This window comes from Eleginops maclovinus, chromosome 10, assembly GCF_036324505.1.
Source record: "Eleginops maclovinus isolate JMC-PN-2008 ecotype Puerto Natales chromosome 10, JC_Emac_rtc_rv5, whole genome shotgun sequence".
Classification (NCBI taxonomy): Eukaryota; Metazoa; Chordata; class Actinopteri; order Perciformes; family Eleginopidae; genus Eleginops; species Eleginops maclovinus.
In genome coordinates this window covers 7,691,846-7,711,854 of record NC_086358.1, presented here as the reverse complement: position 1 = coordinate 7,711,854, position 20,009 = coordinate 7,691,846, and the positions used below count along the sequence as shown (strand labels likewise).

General features: G+C 40.2%; 1 long non-coding RNA gene across 1 annotated transcript; it reads left to right on the top strand.

The window, feature by feature from the left end:
- Positions 1–894: 894 nt before the first annotated feature.
- On the top strand, positions 895–19,398 carry LOC134871127 (uncharacterized). The gene is made up of 4 exons (XR_010166634.1): positions 895–1,076; positions 3,397–3,526; positions 3,948–4,122; positions 18,897–19,398. It is a non-coding gene; the product is annotated as an uncharacterized LOC134871127 (long non-coding RNA).
- Positions 19,399–20,009: the final 611 nt, after the last annotated feature.

Here is a 20,009-nt window from a genome sequence, read left to right as displayed (position 1 = left end):
GGTGTAAATAAATGTAATGATAGCTTGGAGGGCAGAGTCCTCGCTAACTGTTATTAGTAACACCTGTGTTGTTCCTATACTGTGACAAGTCAAAAATGCTTGTTGTGAAAATATTTATTGGAAACATTATAATAGACACCTGGTTTTAATAGTTGTTACATTATAATTACAGCATGGTCCTTTTTTTAGATGACTTAAAACTTTTTTAAATGTGTGTGTATTTTTGTGGGCAGTTTTTAAACAGGCTTTTGCCTGTGTTTCAATGGAACAGTGAAACATAATAGAGTCACTTTTTTTCTAAACATCTCCATGGGGCTTGTCAGGTAAAGCAAAATTGGAACTAATAACATGAATGATGGCTGACGGTTTTATTTAAGGTGTCTCAAAAAACTCTGCCAGTGAGCCACAGGTACAATTCCCATCTGAACTGAACACATCCTGTATTTTCTTTTGTAGAATACTAACACAAAAATAAGTCAGAGTATTCAAAATGAGAAAAATGGCTGCTGTATTAGGTCCTGCTTCATGAGCTTGAAGAGCGAAGTTAAAGCAGATGTTAAAACTAAAAGTACAGTAAGATGTTAGAATCATTAAAGCCTTGGTAAACTAATACACTGGAAACTTTCAAACTGCAACAAATATGATAAATACAACTAAATAATATCAGGTCGCACTGGTTAAAGAAAAAAATACATTATTGTTATTTTGGTAATCTGCTGAGAAATAAATTATGCAATCTTCAAAAACAATTATTAAAGAGCAGCAGCACAAATATGATAATTGATCATTTAGGTTTTTGCTATTCTGCTGCCCAACCCTCCAGTAATTGGCAGTAATGCACCTAAAGCTGCACTCCAGTCTGCCAATTTACGCTGCAAAAGTAGGCACCTTTAACCTGCCATACATTTGGGGAACTAGGGGCCAGCTGAAACGAAGCTAAAACACACCGACATGATAACATTTGTTTTGGTCAATTAAGTGGAAAAAGGGTGGGAAAATAAATGTTTATACACCCAGCAGATGTGGAGCCACAATAGCATTAATTTGGAGTCGTGTTTGCGTCCGCTTCACTAAATGTAAGTAAACATCTAACTGTTTTTGTTGTGCTCTGTTTTTAGTTTCCACCAACTACTGGCGGAAAAGGGCAAACTTTAGCAGCTAGCAGTTAGCTAGCTAGTCGTTAACGGTTAGCCGCTAATGTTAGCATATAGGTATGTAGCATAGCATACAACCGCGTACGTACAACTTAATAAAAACGGTATAAATCAGTAATGCTGTGGGCAGGAAAAACAAAGCTAAAAATGAAAGATTCTGAAACATTTCATAGAGGTGATGGAAATTAAAGATGGTGTGATATACATTTTTTATTTTTTACAAATAGTGACCATTTTAGCAACAAATATCCGCTTTAAAAGTGAATGTGTTCAGTTATGTGACAATAAGTGAATGCTTATTCGAAGACACCAGAGTGCTATGAATAACAACTAGGAAATGATTATTATTCATGTCTTGCCTTAAAATATTCACTCAGTGTTGTTACTTTTAATTAAACTTCCCCTTCTAGGTTTCTAAAACCCTGAACAAATTACCCCCCAAAAGTTAGATTTAAAAGACATGACCTTGGTGTTCCTCAATATCTAACAATTAATTGTGCTGCAGTCTAGAGAGGAAGGAAACGGGTTGTATTAATTAAATGTTCCTGATTAACCTCATGAAGCCCACAAATTGTAATGCTGCTCTGTAAACATTAAGTTAATATATTGACAGTCGTGTTTTTATTTAACCACAAGAGGGCGCTGTCTGTCCAGACTTTACGCTCTAAAGCTCCCACTTTAAATCTGTGCAGTCTGTAGGCCCTCCATAAACTATAATTGATAAGTGGTAAATCAACATCAGAAGCTAAAAGAAAAAACAATCTTCTTGAAATGATCATTGTTTGTTGCTGGAGGTCTTTGAAAATCTCTCCAGCACTGTGTCAAAGGCACGATGATCATCTGTTGTGTTCTGCCTGACTCATAGCTTTTTTTTCAAGCACATCTGTGAATCACTCACCCAGTGCCACAGGCTTACTGTAAACACACAGAGAGCATCACATAAAGACATTTGAAACAAACTAGCTCTACGTCAATCCCTTATGGATCCTACTTCTGTCAACATGTATGCAGCAGCAGAGTTAATTCCACAACAGATGGCAGGAAGCAGTCTCAGGTTTGTTTATTTATTATCTACTCAGTCCAGCGAGCATTAACCACATGCGTCGCTCTGCCTTCTGGCTCAGGTGCCACAGCAGCCCACAATGTGGCTGACATGCTCGCAAACAATGAAGCTGCTAATACAGGGCAGCTTAGTTTGAGCACGCTGGATATGAGATGATGGAGCTGAAAGGGCAGCTCCGTATGGGAAAACAGTCAAGCAATTTGATCAGGATGCAGGTTTTGACTGAGTGAGAGCCTGAAGAAGAGATAAACTCAGCCTGAACTCATGCTTCAACAATATTTTATAAATAATCTCAAAGTTTTTCTCATTCCCCTTTCTACAAAACTGTACAGCTTTCATACTGTTTTGTGTTTCCGACGGCTTTCAGTGTTGATAAATGCAATTCAACAGAATAAGTGGGAAGGCTGCATATTCCAAATAAAAAGCTCATGTGTTGTCAGGTTCACTATAACAGTTTTCGGTGTTGTTTTCTTTGAATTATTTTTTCAAAGCTATACCTAGAGTATACAAAACCTTGAAAAGATGAAACCAAAAAGTTTGTTCACCACATTTGTCTGTAGGCAGCTCTAGTCTGAGCTTTTTTGTGCATATTACATCAGCTATTTGTGTAACTTCGACAAAACTTTCATTGCCGACATGTTCCCTAGTGAATAGCAGCTGTGTTTTGTGCCGACTTCCAATCTTGAAAAGAAAAGAAGGCAGCTTGATTGGATTTTTTTGAGTGAGTTCTTACTTTTCATGCTGAAAGACGTGAAACAGCAGGATAGGAAAAGAAAACGATTTTAATAAACAACACATCCAAATAACATGTTTTGAGAAAATGAATTACCTCGGTGAGAGAGAGAAACAATCAATTCCCCTTTGTTTCAGGAGCCTTCTTTCACTGTGATTCATTAGCTGCAGCACCAGAGACCAACATGGCTGTGTGGAGGATAAGCAAGCCCTTCAGATTCTCATAACCCACAAAGCAATAGTACCTGGCCCGCTTAGAAAGAGGAAAAAAAACACTGGTTTTTATGTGGGAAATCAAAAGCCTTGACAATTTCATTGAAGAGCGGCAGACAATATTGAACCGAAATAAACCCGAAATAACCTTGGATCTTTCTGTGCAGTGAATCAGAAGGAATAAAGGCGATAATGTTACTAATCAATGGTGCTCTCTGGCTGTCCTCCCAGCAGCGATCTGGCGGCCGATTCCTGCTGCTGAGATGAGCTCGCCAACTTCTCCCAGAATGCTTACGAGCCACAGCGGGATTACCTCTCCAAGCTGTGCAATATGTGCACTTCAGAATATAGGCTGATCCATAAGGTAGGATTTCACATCTTAGATACCTGGGTCTACCTTCTCAAAAGCATACTACTGTTTTTATATCTCTGTATTTTATAGCTTTTGCTTTTAAAGGGACACAACACTTAAGTTGGCAATTTTTTTACCATAAATTAAGGGCCATTTTTGCTTTATATTTCATCCTATATCAGCTGCAGTCTTAAAAAGCACTAATATATCCTATACAACTTATATGGTTTTCTGAGCTCACAACTGTGCCAAATGTGCAAACATAATTCTATACAGGTTGTAATTCATACACTACAAATAGGCCGCAGGTTTAAAAAGGCCACAGTGCAGTGCCATGATAACAAATGAGGAGTGGGTGTGAGCCGTGTCAAAGCCAGTCAGTGGACCTGTGAGTTGAGATTATTTTTCATTCACGCTGTTTTCCATTCAACAGCATATCAGTGACAGGGAGGCAGGACCTGCAACTAATCCCCAAATGACATGAAGGATTTCCCAAAACTAATGGCGCGTCAAGGCTGTCCTCATCAACTTGGAAATGTGAGGTGGGTGCAGATGAGTTCTTCAGCAGCAACAAATCCTTAAGGCACATGGAGCTCCCGCTGTACCAGGTGAGCCACCGGGACGTCCCAACATAGAAAACATACACAAAGACCTTCAAAATGTTCTGATTCTGACTAATAGAGCAGGATTTCTTCTTAGTTTGCTCTTAAATGTGGTCTTTACATCAGGACTAACACTGACGTTAATGGGTAAATATGCATGTAAAGATTGTACAACAAGGCAGCACCAATAACGCTGGCTCTTTTCCATTTAAGTGTCTCAGTAAATCGTGGCATTACTATACCAGGACACTGATGCTAAAGGAGTGTAATCCTTATATTATGTACACCTGTGTGTCGGACTGTGAAATATCCAAATATCTTATGCTGAAAGGCCTGTTACATGTTGTTTACTCGTCTCCCTTTAATAAAGTCTTCTGGGACGGGATGTTGTTGGGATCAAAGTCAAATAACTGAATAAAAAGGAGATCAAACAAGCAAACACTTGCATAGCCCAAATGCTGATGATTAGCCGAGCTGCTCCCGCTGAGCAAGATGCTGAAGTGAGCATTTGCATTGTCGGATGTGTAATGTCAGCGGGTATTTCCAGGCAGCACATGGTGACAATGTGCCCACCCGCCTTCTGCACAATACATTCAAACACACAAACAAACACATACTCACACACCTCAACAACAAACAAATTAATTCCGAAACCTGCACCACCCGCTGACCAGAAGCAGATACTATTCTCTACATGCATGCATAAACACACACACACACACACACACACACACACACACACACACACACACACACACACACACACACATCTGCCAGTGACAAAAGCCTGCCCGTATCGACCATGACATCAGTCCCGTTTCCTGCGGATGAGGGGCAAACTGCGGATGACAGATTGATTGAAAGATCTTCCCGCCTCTCGCATCCATCATCTCAGCCTGTTTATAATCCTCTAGCTGATCAATCCATCTGCTGGAAGTAGAGAAAACCATTAAGGCCAGCCTTGGCCTGACCATCGGGTCACCCAGAGGGGTTTTAGACAACATACAGCTGGGGCTCTGGGACAACTGCCCTCACAGAGGACAGGAGCACCACTATTACTTTTGGCTAAGATTAATAGAATATGACATTTACTTGAGTTTATTCTTCTCAGTGTCCAGGTAGCAGGCTTTCTTCCATTGTTGCAGAGCTTCTTCATAATCTAATTCCAAAAGTTCTGCACCTAAGTACATTTGGGAGAAGCCCAAAATGTAATCCCAAAACATGAAGGGATTTGTCTAAGCTCCGCTAAGTTACGTCTGAGCTGACGGTGGGGGAAATTTGGATTTTATATCCACTCATCTTGCCAATATTATTTTCAATCACAAGGGGTGAATGATAGGTGAGGATAATGTAGAGGATGGACCATAAGCTGTTTGCGTGTGGTGCTCCTGCTGTCTGTTTACTCCCCTATTTGGGCTGACTGGTTTCTGCCATTGTGTCTGCTCTGTTGTTGAGCCAAACACAACAATTAACAACCGAACAGATCTACACACAGATGGACTTTGTCAAGTTGATGGGAATGAAACACCTACACAGTTGTCTTGTGGGCAAACAAACACAAACTGATTCATCACACAAAAGTAAACTAAATTCATAAATGCAGTGTTTTGCATCGACAACAGTGCACTCAAAAGAGGAGTGACTCACAGACAGGGTTACTGCTGAAGTGGCTATGGGTTACAGAGATAGATTGTGGAGGCGCTCAAGTTATTACATTTTTGTAGTTGTGTTTAGGAGAGAAAGTAAACACCCAGGAAGGGTTACAAATATGTGGGATGCTGATCTTTTGTAAATGAACCATCGCAATAACTAGTAAGCAACCATCTAACCACGGAGTACACCCACCTGAGTCAGCAGAGCCACATGTTTTGGAGCCAATGTAAGTTATTCAATTCATTGAAATGTTTTTTATGAACAAGCAACTGACGTTTTTTGTCAGTTGTAATTCTTAGAAATATTCATTTGTGTATAAAGTGCCCAGTATCTGATTCTGATCGATTGGAAAACCCTGTTGACAGTCAAACTGCCCTGGATGTCTAAACAGTGAACTTTCTGTTGATGTAAACAGCACTTAAATGAATCTTAAATTAAGCACAAGAGCAAAATAAATGCCAGAACTGATACAGACTGTCTTTAGAAAGCAATGTCGGGGTCATATCTGTTGAACGCCTTGAGGACATTTTCCTTGACACATGTAAAATATAAGAAAATACTGCAGAAAGGTGCTGGGAAATTGATGTCAATTTGGAATCCTTAAGAGAAATGTTGCCGATTGACTATGGGGCTGAAATAAAGTATTTTATATCTTTGAAAAAATAAAGTAAAGAATGAGATATGAGAGGGAAAACGGGTAGGACAGGACAGTGGTGCACACATAAGGAATAGAAAGAAAGAAAGTCAAGGTTGTAACTTTTCAGAGGTGAGGGATTCTCTATCGTCTGGTGTTCTTTCATATTCTGTTATAATAACCATCATGACTTTTTGGAGGTCAGTTTATCCACTTTATTTTCTGGGTCCAGCATGTTTGTCCAGACTCAAATATATTAATAACAATTAGAGGGATTGCTATGACAGTTGACATTTCTTGTTCAGACTAAAATATTTGGACAATTATTGGATAGATTGTCCTGAAATCTGTAATAAAGATCCATTGGACATAAATCCTAGTGTCTTACATAATATACATTCTGATCCTTTAGCGCTAGCAGCAAATCTATGAAATATCTCAACATAGGAGCAGTGAGTTGACACAATGTTTTTTATACATTTATTTACCATTCCCAGGTCCTATTTTCTAATGCCTTTACCCCTGCATTTCCCTCTAGTGTCTCTTGACGGGTTTTTACCATTTAAATATCTCAGTAAACATCGGACACTAATTTAATTTGATGCCGTTTTTGATGTTTGTATTAAACTTTGATGGACTTATAGTCTAATGCTTTTTTTAACCAAATGCCAGCAATGCCTGCCACTGTGTAAATCTCTACGGTCAGCATCAAGTGCCTCAGCTACAGTATGAAAGGTCCGCCTTTCTGAAAACATGTTAGGAAATTGCTTTCATGTGTCTTGTGTGACGTTAACGGGAAGAGACGTCTTTGTAATTGAACTATAATTTCAATGTGTTGATGGGAGTCGGCTTACCCTGTTCTGTCGGTACTTATTACAGCCACTGAGCTTTTTGTGTTAGCCGTCTAATCCTTGCTAAGCCCATCAGGTTTTTATGGCTCCCGCTAAATGGGGTTGGCCACTGTTTGATATGGAGTGACCTTCTCTGTTGCAGAAGAGACTGAGTTAAATGTGTGAGGCCTGGTGTGTGTCGCCCTATTGTTTTCCACTCATTTCTATCTCACCTCCAGTGTCCTTATGATACCTCCTCTACTTTTTTTATATAAATTGATTTACTGTAAAACGGCACTTCCACCATTTTCTCTGCAAGTGCTAAATATGTCAAGATAACAAAATTGTTGCAATTTTATATATTTTTTTCATTCTGTTTAGAGCCACCTCATCCCTCCTCCTTTTTCTTTATTTTTTAGGTTTTAATGTCAATTTCATCCTGCAGTTTTTCATCCTTAAATGGATCCTTTTTTGCTGTTGTAGTAGTCAATTATATATTGATTTATTATTTGATTTAGCAGTTTCTTATATAACTGTTTCCTATACAATCATCTTATTTTATTTTCCTTTTTTTAACCTTTAAATCATTTTTCCTCCATTTGTTCCTTGCCTGAATACACAAGAGGTATCGTTTTGCATCTAGTAACGCAGCAGCATTAAAGTTGGAAGCCATTTCCAAAACATTCCCTAACCTTTATTCCACCCCTTTTCCTCGGAAAACCACTAACCCCATCTGAATCGAAACCCTTCAAATTCAATTCCTCCCAACCTCTCGAAAAAACAAATCTGCAGCTGAGAGCTTTTATGAAGGACTCGTACTGTACCTGGATTTCACCAAGGTCAGTTCGCACATAGTGCACAGGAACATGTGAGTGGAGAGAGGATACTGAGTGGTGTGTGTAATAAAGCTTTCGCAGTGTGTGTTTGAAAGAGTGAGGCGGGGCTCTGTTCTCTTCCACAAAGCTTTGATATATTTCCCCAGATCGGATATTTACCACCTAGTGTCTGCTGAGGTTTGATTCTGTATCACTACAGCAGCAGTCTTCAAAATCATTTATTTCTACAGTATGTTTGACTCCTGGGGTTATATACAAACTCATTCTCGTACGCAGATGCTGTGAAATTGCTTTCATAGGTGTGTTTACCTTTTCTGCTTACTGCACACACACATACATACATTTATCAATTGATATATGTGCATTAGAGAAGAAGAAGGCTTTAGTGTCACTGCAGGTTTCCCCATTTTCCCTCCATCTCCTTTTCCCACATTTTATTCCCTCCATGTCGACTTTTTACTTTCATTCATTCTCTCTCTCTCTCTCTCTCTCTCTCTCTCTCTCTCTCTCTCTCTCTCGTAATGTGCAAGCCTCCATTCTTCTGCTTCCCTCCCCTCCACCCTGCTCTTCTTCACCGTCTCTTTTTAAATCTCCAACAATCAGCCGCCGTGGAAAAGCTATTTCCCAGATATATGCAGGCGGCGGTATTTGCAATTTTGGGTCAGAGGAGCTGTTGTGTACATCTCAAAGCACCGATGTGACAAAACAAATGTGGGTGCTGTGACGTTAATTGGTGTTCTGACTGACCTGAATATTTATCAGAAGATTTTGGGTTTATTCTTTTGGAACGGGGATCTGTGATGTCTTCCACACTCTTCTTGATCCCTTGAGAATTTGGACCTTTTGTCGACTAACCTGAGTCCAACCTGCTCTCTAATTGTCCCAAATGGTTTCCCTTAACCGGCTACTCCCATTGGTGAAATGAGTGTTTCAGGCCATAAATGTGAAAAAATATCACAGTTTAATTGCAGGCTTCTTTCGTAGTCTGGAAAAAAGTGCTATTAAAAATAATGGTGGAAGTGTAGTTATGATGAATGTTCTGGGTCGGATAAAAAACGCTAGTCTCTGAGCAAACTGACCGGCTGACCCTCCTCCCTGGCCCCCCGAGGAGCTAATGAACTCAAGCTGCTGACTCAATTCCGAGCATGTGTCAGTGCACACACGTAGCGTGCACTGTCAAAAAGCATTTATATATTACATACATTATGATCACTGTGCAGCCCCACAAAGTGCAGGCACTCCTGCAGTTTCCCGCTGACATGCACATGATTTAGAAAAAAAAATGAAAGCCCTTCATCTTCCCATATCCGCAGCACAGAGAGACACAAGTGTTTTCTTGGCCAGGGTAACACAAGGTTTAGTTTCACAACATCAAAGAGCTGTCTCTCCCTCTCAGTCCCAAACCACCTGTTTATTTCCTCCACTGAACTTCAATTTCTCCTCGCGAGTGCAATTTTCTGTGAGCAGCACAACGTCTCGCCCTTTCATGTCATTGCTAATGGTGTTTGTGAAGCCAATGTGTGTGTTTAAGAAAAATGTGACATTGAAATGTCCAGAAGATGAGTTAGATTTTTCATTATCTGCTTTCTGCTTGATATCTGCAAATGTTCAGGGATATAAGTGTTAGCTGGATCCTCTGTGGTATATATATTGTAGTGATGTAATAAATGTGAAACAACATCAGCAATTGTCCCTGAAAACTCAATTTCAGCAGCAGCCGAAGAGTTTCTCTGGTCTCCTCGCTATTGCTGCAATTTTTCTTCCCCCTCCCCCTCACTGCAGTCCATTACAAGCATTTGCATTCAATTGAGTTTATTACAGGCAAAAAAAAATCACTCTGATCCCTCCATTTCCACCTGAAAGTACATGTTACCAATAATGGCCTCTCTACACGTTGACATGTTTGTAAAATAATCAGCACTCTGACCCCTCCTGATGAGGGGTTGTGAGCAAACCATTCCCCTGCTGCTTTACAGCCCCCCTGATGTTCTGTGCTCCTGCTGGCTCTGTGCATTTGTTGTGTGCCCCTATCCATCTCAACGTGACCTCGAAGTCATCCTGAAATGCCACCGCAGCGTTTCCATGCACAGAAAACAAGTCCAATGTGTGTCTTTGCTCGGATCAGGTTACTTTGATGGATGGCATACACTGCTTAAAAGAAGCCCTCTAAAGTGGTAGAAGCACATGTTGCACAACCTGCAAATAAAATGCCAGATTGATGAAGTGAAATGATTTTCTATTGTTTCCGTGGTATTGTTAAGCCAAGTTTTTGATACTCTGCATTAATGTTTGATCTACAACTAGCAAAGGTCTACCTTATTACAAAGCTGAACCTTCAAATGTTTGAACTCAAAATTAAATTGACTTTTTCTAGTTAAAAAGAAGTGCATGCCATCCATTCATAGAGCTATAAAGAACTTCAACATTAAAGTAGGAGCAAGCCCCTGAACAAAAGCCCTCTATCTAGTACACAAATGATCAGACTGGGGATATTTGAATTTGAATTACTTGGAAAATGTAATTTACAGCCCTCTATTCCCCTGTTATCATGTTGCGTTGGCAACCTCAAAGGAACAAATAGGCAGACATTTACCCTTGAGAAATAGCCAAATGGTTATATTTTGCATTTTGGCTTTTGTACAAAATGAAGGAACTCAATTTAACATGTTAATTATTATGCTTTATAGGTAGATCTTTCTATTTTACATACTGATGCGGCTGATATTCCGTAATGCCTTTCAATTCTACTGATAGTTAACTTATATCGGCTGAATCTTTATTTCACTAGTTAGCTGTTTGGCTTTCTTTACCTTACCGTCGTCATGTCTTTTTTTAAAACCTAGTTGTAGTCCAGGGTTTTTGCGATAAATACTGTCTTGAAAATCTGGTTGTGAAATGTCCTTAGCAGCATATCAAATGTGCCTTAAAAGGAAATAATATTAATTTCCACACCATATTTTCCTTCTGTGTTAACGGAGACGATCCATTTAATGTCACCTTCTCATGTGTAAAATGTGGTCATGCTGGATTTCACTGACAGCTCTCAAAGACACCACATCCCCTGTGGTTAGCCACTGATCCATCCATGGGGGGGTTCACTCTTCCCACAGTACACGTCACACACTCACACACACACTCTCTCACACACACACACCTACACACACACAAAACACACTTTGCTGAACACTTCACCTCCTGTGTGGTTCTCCGCTGAGACTTCTGCTATCCTCTCCATGCTGGGATGCACACAAACACACACACACACACACACCACACACACACACACACACACACACACACACACACACACACGCAGGGAGATGTACTCTACACTCACACAACTTGACACGTACTGTACCTACAATACACAGCACATATTGTACTCGCACGCACAAAACACACATATACTGCACTTGAATGGACTCCAGTATATCACACCACACACACATACACATATACTGGTTAAAAAAAAATGAGTACACGTTCCCCCTTCACTTCTGGGGCTCTGGATCCACACTTCAGTAGCCTCGCAGACTCTTGGGGGGGGGGGGGAGCGATGGTTGAAGTTTTAAAGAAATACACCACCTTTTCTTAAAGGATTGGCCTGTTTCTTCAGCTTACTGTGAGAGGACAGAGGCACGCAGTCATGCATGTGTTCCCTGGTAGCTTATGTTAGCCATACTTGCAGCTCTCTGGATTTCGATGTTGGACGGTTCATTGGACAGCCGTTCAATCACTTTGGTCCAGATGGAATTTTCTCAACAACTGATGACTGGACTGCCATGAAATTATACATTCATCGACTCCATAGGGAGGGAACCTACTTTGTGCTAAACACGATGTACCGTGTAACTTCTAAACATGCTTGCCTTGTTATTGTTGGCATGTTTAGCATGCTGCGTTAGCGTTTAGCTCAATATAGATTCAAGATCACTACAAGAAGCTACCATCTGCACAAATTGACTCATTCAGTTTGGATGTAAAAGACAGTGTCACATGTAGTTTATATTGTCATGTTATTATTGAATTGTGGATCACAGTTGCTGCTCTTTATCCAACACAGAACTCCGAATGGTGCACAAAGGCTAGTTACAGTTTCTGTAACAAATAACATGTTAGTCAGAATGTTTAGTAGATTGAGTTGTGGATAAAGCGAAAACCCTCTTCTGTTGACAAGAAGATGAACTATTCTGATCACAAAGCTTTTTTTGGAGCTAAGTGTATGTATCCAGAAGCTACTGGAGAAAAAGACATGTCTTAAAAAGTTAAGCAAGAAGACGTCTAAAAAATAAAAGCGCTATATAAGTTAAAGGGATTATTATTATTATTATTATTGATTAAACACAAGCCGTATAAGGTATTTGTACCTGTTACGTTAGAAATCCTGATGAAGCCTTCCGTATTGTGTAAAAAGACTCTTAAGAAAAGGGAAATATAGCATCAAAAAAACGTGGTTTTACTCCACTGAATGTATCCACACAGTCAGGCTCTTCACATGGTACACTATCTGATATGTGTGTGTGGGATGTGTGACAGGGCTGGCTTGATGGACCTCTGCACGAACAGTAACATGGGCAGAATGTCAGAGCCATATGGTGGCAATGAAGGAGCTGATTAATGTTCGGATGTGTGAAACGGAGAAGCTTCTTTTTTTGTTTGGAACTACTGACTCAGTGAGAGAGCAGGCAGCGTACGTGTTGTGTCCATGCGGATACTGAATAGCTGTGTGTGTGTGTGTGTGTGTGTCATGTGTCTACCAGATGGAGCTCTTGACAGGGAAATGTATCGGGGCGGGGGGGTTGTAAGAGGCGACATTGAAATGATGTCACTCAGTCCTCTTCCTGTCTCCCCCTAATTAAATAAACTCGCCCTCTCTCTCCCTGTATCCCTCTACCTCACTCTCTCCCTCTAATTCCATCAGATCCAGATCCCCTTGCGTACATTGCAGAGGCAGGTGGTGTGTGTGTGTGTGTGTGTGTGTGTGTGTGTGTGTGTGTGTGTGTGTGTGTGTGTGTGTGTGTGTGTGTGTGTGTGTGTGTGTGTGTGTGTGTGTGTGTGTGTGTGTGTGTGTGTGTGTGTGTGTGTGTGTGTGTGTGTGTGTGTGTTAGGAGAGCAGGGGGTTAAACATGCGGATAAGACAGCGGGTGCAGTAAATTCATGGCCTTTTCCTTTTGACAAATGACTCTGTCAGCCTCTCGAAGGGCAGCGGCCCTCCATCGACCCTCAAGGTGCCCTTCTGTGTACTCAACTGCTACTGAGAGGATCAAAATCACAAGTGCAATGAACTTAATGAACAAATATGCAGCTGATGCCTCCAGAGAGCACACTTAACACATTTTATTGTGTCCTGCAGTGCAGTGCGTGCACCTTTTGTTGGCAGAATCAAACCTCTAAAAGGGTTGTTTTTATGCTGACTTACCCAAATAGAGAGCACTGAGTAGGCAGAAGCCGATGTCGCAGGGTTTAAACTTGTTACCAACCTCAATTAATAACAACCGTTTATTGTGAACACTAATGTGTAACTTGTTACAATGACCATTTTAAATTTAAACTATTTGAATCAGTCTGAAGCTGGGATTTTGATAATAACAGACATAATACAGTGTCTGTGAAAATGATACAAAGGAGGGTGTTTTATATGGAGGAGCTATGGAGGGTTAACCCTCTTCACCTGCCAATACGGCAGCAAGGCGCTGTGCAGACCTACGTGTCGAGAAAGCTGTTGGATGATTAAATTCCTGTCTGGAGGCAAGTTTTAGGTGGAAGGAGAAAGAAAATACAAGTTGTAGTGCAAGTCTAAAACAGTTAGGGCAACGCTCTCAATTACGCCCTTGCACATTCGCTAACAGCAGCCCAGAAAAGCTTTAACCTTAAGATATAGAATTATTTTCTTAACCTATGAAGGAGCAAATAAACACTTCAGTTTATTTAACTTTAATCTAAATTTAAAGCCAAATTTGCATTATTTTACATTTTCTTTTGCTGATCTGCCTAAAATGTGGATGATATTCACAATCATTTCGCTTATCAAATAAACTTTAGAGAAAGACGAGTCCAAGATGAGAAATTACAATTACTTTTTTTTATGTAAAAGTTTGTCACACCCGAACAAAGCCCCCACAATTCTGATGCCGGAAAGGTACTTTGTTTGAGGCCTTTAATGTTTAAATAACGGTAAGTATGGCAGAAAACTATAACAGGCAAATCAAATTAAAACTAGTCGTTAAATGTTGGAGTATGTACTGAATACACTGACGTCAGCCTTTTCTAGTTTTCCTTACACGGCTACTGACAGAGAGACGAGTACTCACATTTTGAATAATTACTGAATGATTAGTTCTCTCTTCTCCTGGGCTGCTGTTCGAAATGAATCGCTTTCATTTTTCCGAAACATTATTAAAGAATGTGTTTCCACTGATGACATTTGGGAATGAGAATCTAATCAATTTGATCAAACTTCTCATCTCTCTCATACTGACTTTTCAAAACTGTTACAGAAAAAGAGTGGATTGAACCTTCAAAGCAATGTTCAGCTGCTCCACAACAACACATGGTTGAGCTGGGCCTACAGTAAGTGTGAGCGAAACTAAATTCCATTAGACGCCGTGTGACAGCGGGGGGAATGAGAGCTGATTGTGAGTGGGCAGGCGGGATGTGACTCCCTGTGTTGGAGAGGAATAAGGGGCTTCGTTTGATAGAGTTTGGTCAAAGTGAGCCGGTGGAGTTGAGCTTTATGGTTATGAAAGCCGCTGTGAAATGGAAGCGTGTGGGTGCCAAGTGCCTTGTCGAACACTCTCTTATCTAATTGCATGTCGACAAGTAGGGAGGGGGATAAGAGCAAATGAGCTCAGTGCATATGTGTGAGTCCCATGCCTATTGTAATCTCATCATATGAAATCCATATTATTGCCTGTGTTTTTTGCGCTTCACAGTGCCAGCTCGTGGATTTGTTGTCACTCGCTTTGAGGATGTAATTAGGCAACATATACATGTAGTTGCAGTATGTTTGCTCTGTGTGTGTGTTTGTGTGTTTGCTTCAGCTCGTACTGCACTTTCATGAGGATGAGCTCCCGCTCCCTCCACTCATAAATGTAACTGACTCGGTTGAAGTCCCGGATAATTGCTGAGGGGATTCATCAAAACAGCTCCCCTGATGGAGGGTCCCAGGTCAGCATCACACAAGTGCTGACTCATGTTTCACACAGCGATGAAAAGCTCTCCTCTTATTGCCAAACAGGAACACACTCACACCCTGATGTTTAATGCATTTAATGGATGGTCCAACAATGTGCCTCAAATGAAATGTAACCCACAAATATTTTTAGACATTTCTTTCCATTTTCCTTCTGAAGATAGCTTTACATCACTTTTACAAAATTATTCATGTGATTTTGTTCTGATATTCTTGGGCTGTCACAAGGACAGACACAGGAAAACATTACTGCCTACTGCAATAACCCTGTACAAGAAATCACCAGAGAACTCTCTGCTGCATAGCTTCTCTTTTGTTAAGTGACTTAAACTTCACACTGTACATTTATAGTTGATATAACATTCCATTCCTTACACACTTAATGTAAATTATGTAAATCCTGTTTTATTCTGTGTATACTATAAAGTCCCTTCAATAGTGTTTTATTTTATGGCTCAGATAGTTTATAGATTTTTGTTGTATATTTCCTACTCTAATGCTGTTTATTTCTGTTTTGAGATGTTAGAATTGTTTATTTCTACTCTTTTATTTCCACTTATGTGCAGTGCATTATGTTTTAGTGGTGCTGCAACAACAACAAATCCCAAATGGGGATCAATAAAGTACATCTTATCTTATCTTATCTATTATAATGATTTAATTCAAACTAAAGCAGCAAAACTACCACATACTGTAAAATGAATTAATAAAATGAATGCAGCATTTGGGTTCGTTCATGCAGCTTCACGCTACATAATTGCTGATCCATAAGATAAACAAAGCTAGAGATTAATACGTAGGTGTTATTTGTTGAATCTGAGTTACTCACGCTACAGTATCCCATGGTTTCAGTGAAAATACACTGCCAGTCGAAATTCTGCGATAATTACATTTCCAGTTTTGAAACGTTGTGTTTTTTTTGTAAGTCTAGAAGAAGCATACAGCGGATCTGTAAATGGAGGAACAGGAAATGTAAATACCAAGCCAACAACAACAGCTGATTTATTTATAGAGTCATCGACTGTGTAGATAAATACTGAACTGTTATGACAGGCATGTGTAGCGAAGATGTAGGACCCAGTGGGTAACAGGTCAAAGTATTTACATCTTGGTGTGTGTCAGTGTTTGTGGTACTCTCGCACTTCTATCATTGATGTCTTTAATTGTTCAGAGGCTGTTTAAGGGTTAAAACTTGGCTCTAGACTAATGTGTTTTTTCTAGCTAATGCATTATATCATTGACAAGTCCAAAATTGGAACGTCTGTGAATGAGGTTCATGTGTATATATCTAAGGTCCTCTGCTGTGATCAGTATGTATGGCACACTGTGCACCTGCTGCATTATTAACCAGCAGTGTGCTTATGTGTGTACACATGAAACAGGATTTCAGACACACGTCTCCTTCCAGTTTTTTCTTTCTGTCTCCCTTTCACAACCCCAGCAATAACACATTGACGATCACAGGTCAGCTGGAGTCCTACTTTGGACTTAGTCTTGACCTGCTGTTTACTTCTCAGACCTGGAATCGCTGTCAGTGATGTAGGATCAAATAGAACGTGGGATGTGTGTGTGCGGAAAGAGGGGTTGTTTCCGTCAAAGCAATAAACGATGTGCTGGAATACTGGGGCGTTCATGTTTCATTCATTACTGTAACCAGGGGTGAACAGGAAGAGCATGAGATCAGGTGTGCATCTCTGTGCGTGTTTGGAGTTGAAGTTGATGTATGTGCGCTGTGCCTCGGAGAAAACGGTGTGCTATGTATGCGCATGAATGAGCAGTGGTCGACAGGAGCTAAACCCCTGAGAGGAACGCATGTATATGTGTTTGCATGAGTGCATGTCAGTGTGTGTGTGTGTGTGTGTGTAGATTCTGTGTGTTTGCTTGTTGTCTTAAGGCTTGTGATGTGTGAGTCGTACTGCTGAGCGCTTGGATCATTCATCATATGGAAGCCTTGATTCCTTTGTTTGATAACCACTGAAGGAGTCTTCTCGGACAAATCCCGAACTGCTAGTGCTTCATAAAACCCTCAGAATAAAACTACAGCGTTACATTTAAAGTCCTACCCATAATCTGTCTTTTTAAAGGCTAAAACTCTGCTTAGTTTTCCTGAAGAGTCTTTAGAGGCCTGGCGGTGTCAAATAAAATCCCCATCAGTTCAGAACATTTAACTGCACTCTTTTATATTTTACCTCCTTAGTGTTCACTCTTAGTTCATATCAAATGAGGAAGTGAATATCTGCATGACTGAAGACCTCTCAAGCACATTTTCATTTGTGTTGCATGAGTAAGTGCAGGGCATTATGTTGTGGGGTCATCTCCTTTATTCGACTACCAAACTAATGGAGCCTCTAAATGTGAGTAAACTGCTTGAAATCCGCATGATGAGCATTCCTCAGGCTATTAGCTTTATTTGAAGCTGACTGTGGGACATCCTTAACTAAGATAGCATCTAATACCGCAATTTAGTCTTTATGTGTGTGTTCAAATAGGTTTTATGCTCTCTCTTTGAAAGATTCATTACGTCCAATAAAACAAGTAATTGAGCTTAAAGTATCAGTTGATCCAAATTGCCAACTCACCAGAACATATGAGAGTGAAAGGTGTCCCATTTGTGGTGCAGTAATCGAACATGTTTATTTTTTAAAGAATGTTTTGAGGCTATTTTGTTATTTAATTTGTTTGTTGACTTGGAGACAGCCAGGCAGAAGAGATTGAATGCTCATTCCCGCGTTGCTTTGATTACAATCTCAGTATTCGAAGAAATTTCCCCAAACGATACTTGAGAAAGTTGCCTCATGGAATTTGGAATTACCTCAGGTTTTAGCAGCCGAAACCAATAACTATGTTGCAGTAAGATGGTGTAAGCCTTCCAACACTATTCCACAGGAGCCCTCTGAAAAAACGAACTCTTAAACAACTACGCCTCGTTATATAAGTGTCCCAGTTCATTTGGATAATCCGCAGAACTCAGTTTCTACTGAAAAAGATGATGCTGTTGAATTTAAGGCCAGTACACTTTCACACAAATCCATTTAGTTGTGGTGGAGACAGGAGTCACAGGATCTTAAAACCTGAGCAAATTAAACCAAAATGATCAGCAAAGCTACAAACCACAAGAGGTAGGAGAGAAGCAAAGTGAGGTTTATTGGTGTTCTGGTTTAACCGTCTATTCAATATGTCTCTACTACGTAATGTGTCTCAGCCTGAAGGCGACATAACACACAGGGACGTTGTTGTGTAACACTCCTGTTGTGAGTCGTCACCTTCACCTAAGGAAGACATTCAGTAAATGTGTCTATCTTTTTAGTCCAACTGATCCTCTTTAATCGAGTTAGATCTTTTAGAAATTACCTCAAATTTGACTTGTTTCCGGCTTGTGTAAAACGGTCATTAAGATCACAAGACAGTTCGACCTGTTTGTGTTCCAGATGGCTTACATTATCAGTCAGAAGCTTTGTCCCCTCTGATTAGCCCTGACTACTCTGTTATATCCGCCCTGTGTTTTACTTTACCATCGTTCAGAAACCCAACAGGCAGCTTACAAATAGATTTTCTCGGTAGAATGGGAGAAAACCAGTGTCAGCTGAAATTCTGCTGTATTTCTTGCTTGGGCAATCATCTGTTATCTCCTACAGGACCTGGGCAGCGCTGCGGTGTGTAACCTCGAAGCAAGACACATCTCTTTCTCAAGGCTGGATAAAGAACACGTTTTACTGTAATGGCTTATGCATTTTTAAACAACATCTCTTGTGCTGAGTGCAAGAGTCTCTGCATGTATTTGTTTTGTTTCGTATCTCGAGTCTCATCTGTGTCCTGCAGTCCAGTCCAGCGATTTCAAAATGTGGAATACATAAACCATGCTCTGAGCTTTGTGTAAGGAGTGTGTGCTTTATATATTTACAAGCTAAATGTCGAACTGCTCTGCTTGTGCTCTCTGGTTTTATCGTATCACTCATATCTTTCTTCTTCTTCTTCTCAGTGTTTTTTTTTATTCAGGTGCATCTGGAAATCACCTTTTGAATTCAATCCTACTGTCTTGCTTGTTTTGCCTGAATTTTCCAAATGCACCACCAAGAAGATGACATGTTTTGTTTTGATTGAAATACTGGGATTTATGACCAAATACCTGCAAACATTCATTATGACTTTCCTATTGACCATGAACTGTACTACATGGAAAGTGCTAATTAGCACGTGTTAGCATTCAAACACTCGAACCAGTGCTGAACATGGTTCAATTATACCTGCGGAACTGTTAGTGTATGTATGTTAGCATGCTGCCTGTAGCATTCATCTCAAATTTGCTTGTTAAAGCCTCATAGAGCTGCTATGGCTTTACACTCTTAATCTTGTTTACTTTTGATCTCCATGTGAAATGCATTTTTCAAAATCACTACACTTTTCTAATCTTCCGCCTCCATGATGTGTGAATGGGAGCAAACCTATTCTAAAATCAATTTCAATATATTCAATTAGCAACGTCTCCTCCTGAAATATAGTCATTTGTTTATCTAGCCTCTGTCTTATCTTGCCCCGTTCTCACTGTCTTTCCAGCTGCTTTTCTCAAGGATGTCACAAGGTCTCAGTCCTCTGTAGCGATTAAAATATTAGCACACTGCAGCATATTTGGATTAGACAGGGGAAATGAACAGTTGACAGAAATCACAAACTGTCTTCAGGCCCTCGGGGAAGAATCATGACCTTTCACTCTTTTAGCTGAACCAGGGGATTCTTACCTTGAAACAATA